The sequence below is a fragment of the Solanum lycopersicum genome, chromosome 2 (assembly GCF_036512215.1).
Source record: "Solanum lycopersicum chromosome 2, SLM_r2.1".
Lineage (NCBI taxonomy): Eukaryota > Viridiplantae > Streptophyta > Magnoliopsida > Solanales > Solanaceae > Solanum > Solanum lycopersicum.
The window spans coordinates 34,386,737-34,395,344 of record NC_090801.1 but is presented as its reverse complement, the minus strand read 5'-3'; the positions used below and the strand labels follow the sequence as shown (position 1 = coordinate 34,395,344).

At 37.1% G+C, this 8,608-nt stretch overlaps 1 long non-coding RNA gene across 1 annotated transcript; it reads right to left on the bottom strand.

Moving 5' to 3' along the window:
- Positions 1-1,079: 1,079 nt before the first annotated feature.
- Positions 1,080-3,932, bottom strand: LOC112940897 (uncharacterized). The gene is made up of 3 exons (XR_003245147.2): positions 3,171-3,932; positions 1,378-2,120; positions 1,080-1,238 (listed from the first exon to the last, which is right to left on the bottom strand). It is a non-coding gene; the product is annotated as an uncharacterized lncRNA (long non-coding RNA).
- Between the last annotated feature and the right edge of the window lie 4,676 nt (positions 3,933-8,608).

Here is an 8,608-nt window from a genome sequence, read left to right as displayed (position 1 = left end):
GTTTTGTGGTGTTACAAAGGGGTGTCTATATCACATAGTAAGAGTAAAAGATTTAGACTTCGAAATTCCTCCCATTGAGTCGGTCCCCGTAGTGAGTGAATTTCCGGAGGTCTTTCCTAATGATACTACCGGTATTCCTCCCGAACGGGAAATTCATTTTGGTATCGATTTGTTATTGGAAATGAACCTATTTTGATTCCTTCTTATCGAATGGCTCCAATCGAATTAAAGGAGTTGAAGGCTCAACTCAAAGATTTTTTAGACAAGGTCTTTATAGGGCCTAGTATTTCTCCGTGGGGTGCTCCGGTGTTGTTTGTAAAGAAGAAAGATGGGTACTTGAGAATGTGTATTGATTACCGCCAGTTCAACAAGGTCACTATTAAGAATAAGACCCTCTCCTTGGATTGACGATTTTGTTTGATCAACTACAAAGGGCGAGTTACTTTTTTAAAATTGACTTGAGGTCGGGGTATCACCAACTTAGGGTGAGAGGTGAGGATGTACCAAAGATGGCATTTCGGACTAGGTATGGGCACTATGAGTTCTTGGTAATGTCTTTCTGTCTCACTAATGCTCCGGCGACGTTTATGGACCTAATGAATAGGGTGTTTCAAAGTTACCTAGATTCATTTGTCATTGTCTTCATTGACGACATCTTGGTATATTCAAAAAATGAGCGTAATCACATGGGTCATTTGAGGGTGGTATTGCAAACCCTTAAGGAACATCAATTGTTTGCCAAGTATAGCAAGTGTGAGTTTGGTTAAGGTCGGTGACATTTCTTGGGCATATTATCTATAGTGAAGGAGTTGAGGTAGACCCAAGGAAGACGGAGGCGGTGAAACATTTTGCCCTAGACCATTGACTATTTTAATTATTTTCGGAAAAAATAATATTTTGAAAGGTTTTATGACTTTTTAGAGTCGCCACTTAATTTTTAAAGAAAAATCAAGAAAACTATGTTTTCAAAAAACTTAAACAGAAACATCATTTGAATACTTTTAAGGAGTTCGGAGATTCCTATTAATCTTTTAGGAATGTTTGAAAGCACCCAAGGCTTCCGCTTACTTGCGGTTATCTGGTAACTAACTTTGGCTAAAAGGATTTAATTTGAGATAAGAAATTAATTAGGTTTGCTGGAGAGTGAATTATTTTGCTTTTCATGCAAGTGTGACATAACTTGACTGATTTAAATTAAATCTAACTTGATTCAATCTCATTCAAAATCTTTATTAAACCTACTTATCAACTTATTTGCTAAGCGAGGCTCTCCATTTGAAATTTTCTCGAATCCATTTTAGACTAGGTTGATTCAACTTAAAACTGATTTAAATTAAATCTAACTTGATTCAATCTCATTCAAAATCTTTATTAAACCTACTTATCAACTTATTTGCTAAGCGAGGCTCTCCATTTGAAATTTTCTCGAATCCATTTTAGACTAGGTTGATTCAACTTAAATTATTAAAACGAGATAGCATTTTGCTGGGGTTTGAGTGTTTTAACCCTAAAACTAATGACAGATATCGACAAATAAGGAAATAAATGCGATAAGTAAAAGAGAGAGAGAGAAAGAGATTTGGATCAAAATCCGGGTTTTCTGTTCGCCTGAACCGGTATTTGGACACATTTGTTTTGGGTTTTGAACCATTTCAAATTTTTGTACCTGTCCAAAACTCTAGAAAAATAATAAATGACAAAAAGGGACAAGGGGGCTTAGGCCCGAATTAACAAATTACAAGAGTTAATACCTCATATGGTCACTCAACTAAATGGTTTAATTTATTTTTTAAAAGTTTTGATTTGTTATATAAATAATTAATATCAACAATTTTCAATTAAAAATAATTTAATAGATTGAGTGACTTTTGAGGAAATGGTGGATAGTTGAGTGACTTTTGAGTTAAAATTCAAAGTTGAGAGACTTTCTGAGAAAGAAGTGCATAGTTGAGTGACTTTTGAGTGAAAATTGAAAGTTGACTGACTTTCTGAGAGAAGAGTGCATAGTTGAGTGACCATTTGAGGTATTAACTCCAAAATACAACATAAGATGAATGTGGGCTTTTTGCCCCGGAGGTTTTGATTCTTCCATTGACTTCATATCCTTCAAATTTGAAGACCTGTTCGTCAATATTGGAGAGGTTAACTCGATAAAGTGACTTGTTCCTTTATGAATCCTCTCGGAAGGCAAGGGAAAAGTGGGAATTCGAAGTGAACTCGAGCATATTGCCATGCAAACTAAACTAGAAGATAGGGATCAATAAACAGTAATAAACTGGTAATATATTTAAAGCAAACCACAACAGCCACTAAACCAAAAATATAGAAAATATTCAGTTTTACTCAAACGTCAGGAAAGAGAGGAAACATATATTTTGACATACTCCCATCTTTAAGATTTTTAAACAAGAAGAAACATGTGAGGAAATAAATTTCCAAAGGACAGACACAAACACATGATACAAATATGGTTTCATCAGTAATCAATTAAACGAGCTTAAAACAAAAGACACAAACGTCAAAGCGAACCCACAACAGCTCAACCAAATTTCAATTACGACTTTATCACACTACGAGCAATGCCCACATATAACCCCATATCAACCAATTTTCAAGATTCTGCCTTATGCAAAAAGGAGAAAATACTACTGCTGGAATTTTCAAAACATGAAAGAACAAGGAAAAAGAAAAAGAACAGTGATTCGACAGTATTCGTACACGCATACCAAGCAAGAGGATAATGAGGCAGACTCAAACTAAGAATCAATGAAGCCACAACTCTAGATACGAAACAATAAGAAACCTTAGCCGAACCTTTCAAAAACAAGATATCAAACACGTTAAAACCACATATTTGCCACTACAAATAGTAGTGACACCACGATAACAATAGTGGGGTGCAAATAGACAGGCTCAACATCTTTCAACTTCCATGATTCAAAATGAGCAACGATAAAGAAAGACGACACGATAAATAATGACACACAACAGAATGGTGATTTAGAACATCATATGTCTAGACTTCACACTTAATCAAAGCGAAGTAAGAAAATAACCAAACGACCATCAAAACAAACTCGAACACAGAAAGAGATAACCAGAATGGAGCTCGAAATCATGAACTAAACAACATCCAGACCAAGATGATTTGAAGTGTCAAAAGAATTTACCTTCTCCGGGGCAGCTGAACCGAGGCAGAAACGAGCAGGAGACGACCACCTCCACAACACAAAGATTGATCGCAAAACCGACCCTAAAAGATTCTGGATAGAAATCTTATACCAAGAAATAAAGACCCTGTATTTACCCTCTTAGTAATATCTTTATTGTGTATTTAAACACCAATATTTTGAGTATTCTTTGTGAATTTTCTCTCTCATAGAAAAAACCAAAAAATATCCCCCTTCTTAACAGTGAAGCTAGAAAAGCTTATATAGCTGAGAAATTAGGGCTTCAAATGGAGAAGAATCGGGTTAAAACTCAGACCTATTTCGAGTTTTCTCTTAAAAATTCAAAACAAAACTTTTTCAAAAGAGGGGAAACCACTTTTCTGGACTTTTTAACCTTATTCCGGAAGGAGAAAGGGAGGTACATAGCTGAGATCAAGTCATTCGTCCTTGGGGTGAGACATGTCTCAATCTCACACTACCAAGGACGACTCGCGTGATCTGCTGCTGCTTTCTATTGCGATGGTACAATCGAGAGGGACGTTGGGGGAGAAAAGAGAAAGCGGAGCACAGTCCTCTGCGTCTTTCGCTTCTTCTTCACGTGTGTCTCGCTGCGGGGTGTCAATTTAGTCTCTTTTTGGAGTTCTGGGTTTCACGCGTTTTGGGGGATGAGTTTCTGGTTTCACACGTTTTTGGGGATGAGTTTTGGGTTCTTACGCGTGAAGAATGAAGTAGAGGAAGACGTGGGCTGGACTTCTTTGGGGTGTTAAGAGGAAGAGGGATTGAGCCGGTATTAAATTGTAAATGAGGGAGTAGAGCCTGGGTCAACCGAATTTGGGGTTGGGCTGGAATGGGCTATAGAAAAAATGTTTAACCAATTTGGGCCTGAGAATTTACAAGATTAAAATGTTGAATCAACAAAAAAAAAAGCCCAAGCTTGATTTTTAGAACTAATAGATTTAACCAAATTAAAACAAATGGTGAATCCTGTTGAGACGAATTAAAACAAGGCAATTAATAAGCTTCTCAATTTTGATGAAATAAGTAATCCACTTAATTATAAGCACGACTAATCCAAAAAAGTAAACTACTATATGCCTAACATAAATAATAAAATATTTTTAAGAATTAAATTAAATTTTTTTAGCACGAACTTCGAATACTGTACGCACATATGTATATATATTACTAAACAATAATAAATTGGTAAAAATTATTTTACAAAATAACTTGCAAAAATATTTTGAAATTTGTAAAGACTAATCATTTTAAATTGTCTTAGAATTAAGAAGCTCGTCAACTGAGTATTATCAGGGAGGGCCAAAATTGGGTGTCAACATTGACTCCAACTGACATTTAGAGTTTCTTGGGTCTAGTGGGATTATCGGAGGTTTGTGGATGGTTTTGCATCCATTACATCTCCCTTGACTACTTTGACCCAAAAGTATAAGAAATTTGAGTGGTTGGAGGCATGTGAAAAGAGCTTCGAAATATTGAAATATAGGCTTACTTCCGCTCCGGTGTTGACTTTACCAGAGGGTACAAAGGAGTTTGTTGTGTATTGTGATGCATCCGTGTGGGTTTAGGGTGTGTGGTTATACAACATGGGAAGGTGATAGCCTATGCTTCTAGGCAACTTAAGGTGCATGAGAGAAATTATCCCACTCATGACCTTGAGTTAGCGGTTGTGGTGTTTGCTTTGAAAATATGGAGGCACTACTTGTATGGTCTTCATGTTGATGTCTTAACCAACCATAAGAGTCTCCAATATGTGTTTACCCAAAAGGAGTTGAATCTCCGGCAAATAAGGTGGTTAGAATTGTTGAATGATTCGATATGAGTGTCCTCTATCACCCCAGCAAGGCCAATATGGTTACGGATGCTCTAAGTCGTATGACTATGGGTAGTGTGTCACACATAGATGAAGACAAAAAAGACCTAGTGAAAGATGTTCATGGGTTGGCTAGGTTGGGTGTGACATTGGAAGGTTCTCCAAATGGTGGGGCTACGGTCCATCATAACTCTGACTCATCATTGGTGGTTGAGGTGAAGTCTAAACAATAGTTTGATCAACCATTAATGGAGTTGAAAGAATCGGTTCTCAACAAGTTTAACGAGTCATTATCCTTAGGGGGGATGGTGTGTTGAGGTACTAAGGGTGATTGTGTGTTCCCAATATGGATGGGTTGAGGGACCGGATCCTTGAGGAAGCCCATGGGTCCCGCTACTCCATTCAGCCGGGTTCAACAAAAATGTACCATGACCATAGGGAAATATTTTGGTGGGAAGGTTTGAAGAAGTACATAGCGGAGTTTCTTGCTAGGTGTCCAAATTGCCAAAAAGTAAAAGCCAAACATCAAAAGTCGGGTGGCTTACTACAAGAGATCAAAATTCCTACTTGGAAGTGGGAAGACATCAATATAGACTTTGTAGTGGGTTTGCCTCAGACTCAAAAACAATATGACTCTATATGGGTGATTATGGATAGGTTGACTAAGTATGCTCATTTTATTCGTGTCAAATCAGCTTATTCGGTGGAGGATTATGCTAACATCTTCATAGATGAGGTTGTGTGTCACCATGGTATTTCGTTATACATCATATCGGATCGGGGTGCACAATTCACATCTTGGGTTTGGAGGTCATTCCAAGAAGGTTTGGGTACTAATATGAATTTGAGTACCGCTTTTCATCTTAAATGGATGGTCAAGCAGAACACACTATTCAAACCCTTGAGGACATGATTAGGTCTTGTAGTATTAATTTTAAAGGGAATTGGGATAAGCATTTGTATTTGGTAGATTTTACTTATAAAAATAGTTTTCATTCATCCATCTTCATGGCTCCCTATGAGTCCTTGTATGGTAGGAGGTGTAGGTCTCCTATAGGGTGGTTCGAAGTGGGTGAGCCTTCGCTTCTTGGTCCCGATTTGGTTTATCAGACTTTGGATAAAGTTCATATCATAAGGAACCTGTTGCAAAAGGCCTATAGTCGGAAAAAGTCTTATGCCGATTATAGGAGGAGGGATTTGGAGTTTGAGGAAGGTGACAAGGTGCATTTGAAAATTTCACCTATGAAGGAGGTAGTTAGATTCGGCAAGAAGGGGAAGTTGAGTCCTCGTTATGTGGGTCCCTATGAAATTTAGCAAAGGGTTGGTAATGTTGCCTATGAATTGGAACTTCCTATTAAATTGGCTTCGGTTCATCCGATTTTCCATGTTTACATGTTGAAAAAATGTGTCGGTGATCCCCGTGTCGGTGATCCCCGAGTCTATTCTTCCTATTGAGTGTCTTGGTTTCAAGTATAAACACTCCTTTGAGAAGGTTCCGGTTCAAATTCTTGATAGGAAATTGAAGAGGTTAAGTAATAAAGAGGTGGGTTCCGTAAAAGTTTTATGGAAAAATCACCTAGTTGAGGGTGCAACATGGGAGGCCGAGGCCGACATGAAGTCCCCTTACCTTCATATTTTTTATTACTAAGGTTATTCATTCTTTTTAATAAAATAAATATGACTAGAAATTGAATTTTCTTGATTTTTGGTGAAGTCTTGTAAAAATATGCCTTTTTAAATTTGCATTACAGTGTGTTACAGTGAATTTTGTGCCTAAAACTTGAAATTTTTGCCTTTTGGTTTGTTTGAGTTATGTTGTGCATTTTGACATGGTTAGTATTAGTGAAAGTTTATGTGACATGTTGATTAGTTGAACTTTGTGCTAATTGACTCATGTAAAGTATGTTGAGCTCATGTGTGTTGTGAGAAGGAAATGTCTCATGATGAAATGTTTGAGCCTTATGGGTGGTAATTGAAGTTTTGAAGTTTCCTTGTTCAAATGATATGATTTATGTTGTTTTGATATTGTTAATTGGTTGGGATGCTAGTATTGAGATTATTACTTCTTTCAAAACAATTTTAGTGTCATTTGAGGACGAATGTTCCTAAGGGGGGATAATGTAACATTTTGAAAATTCAAAACTTGTCTTAAAGCCTGACATAGGTGTCTTGAGGTCTAGACTCTGCTTTTAAGACTATTGTAATGAATATGAGTCATTTAGGAGGATTAAGAACCAAAACGTCTATGAACGTCCATGACATTGGAAAATTTTGTTCAAGGACGTACTAGCGTGCCTTAGCCTATTTGACTAGCTTTTTGGAGTCGGAAATTCATGAAATTAGGTGGAAGGGTGTATAACATATGTAAAATTTGATTCTTGGTTGAAACATCCGTGTACGAATCCCCAAGGACAAACCAAGGGTCCTTGAGGAGGACCCTAGCACGTAGGGGGCAACACTGCCTGGGCAGTGTGCAGCCACGAAAGCGAAGGAAAGGCTCATGTGTGGATCGGCGTGGCGTCGATGCGAACCGTCGTCCCACACTTAGGAAAAATGGGGAAGACCTCGCCTGCACAAGTCTCTGACCAAAACGACGAGCGTGCAGGATGTAGGGGGGCCAAGTCGTTGACTCACAGAGGGCCCGTCGTTCAGGTTCTCGTCTGTGAGAGTAAGTTTTCTTGCACGTTTTTAAGTTAATTCATTTAATTAGTTAAGGGGTTAGTTGTTTAATTAGGGGTTTAAGGGAGTCTAATTAGGTTAATTAAACCCCTATATAAAGACCCCAACCCTCATTAGCCTAAAGACAACTCACAAAAGAAACTCTCTTCCTTCTCTCTTCTTTCTCTCTCTATTGGCAGACACCATTGAAGACAAGCCAGGGGGAGGTTTTGGGGGCTTTAAAGGGACAATTTCACCATCAAAGCTTCATAAAACGTTAAGGTATTGGATCTAATTCACCTTTGATACTTTTTTCCTCAAAGACCTCCTTCAAAGTATTTCTAAAAGTTGAGTTTTCAAGTGGGTTTCATCAAATTATAAATTTGATGTTATGAATTGAATTGTTTGTGGTTTCTTTAGCATAAAATGAATAGATTAACATGTATTTTAACTTGATAATGATGACTTATGATGATTAGGTCTAAATTGTAGAACATGTTCCTTAACCCTAGTTTGATCTTGATGTGAATTAGGTTGTGAATAATTAAATTGACTTGATTATTGGTTAAATCACTATTAGATAATTTTTCTACACTAATAATGAACAAATTATGGCAAATTGTTGTTTTCCATACTAGTTCTTGAGAAGTGATCTAGGTTATGAGAATTGACCTAAATGTCTTGTCTTGAGTTGTGATCAAGTATTGAATTATGGTGTAGTGATTCTTCTAGCTTTATTCTCATGTTTGTTATTGAATTATATTGATGTTATGACCTATTGGGTTGAATTATGGGTTGATGGTAAGACCTTAGTGATGAACTATGAAGGAGACTTGGTAAGTCTTGTAATCCCTATTTCGTACTTCAACTTGTGGTTAATTGTGATTAAGTCATGATGTTGTGTTGGAGTATGCCTTATTTAGGATTGATAGGGTGGTATGATGTCGAATTG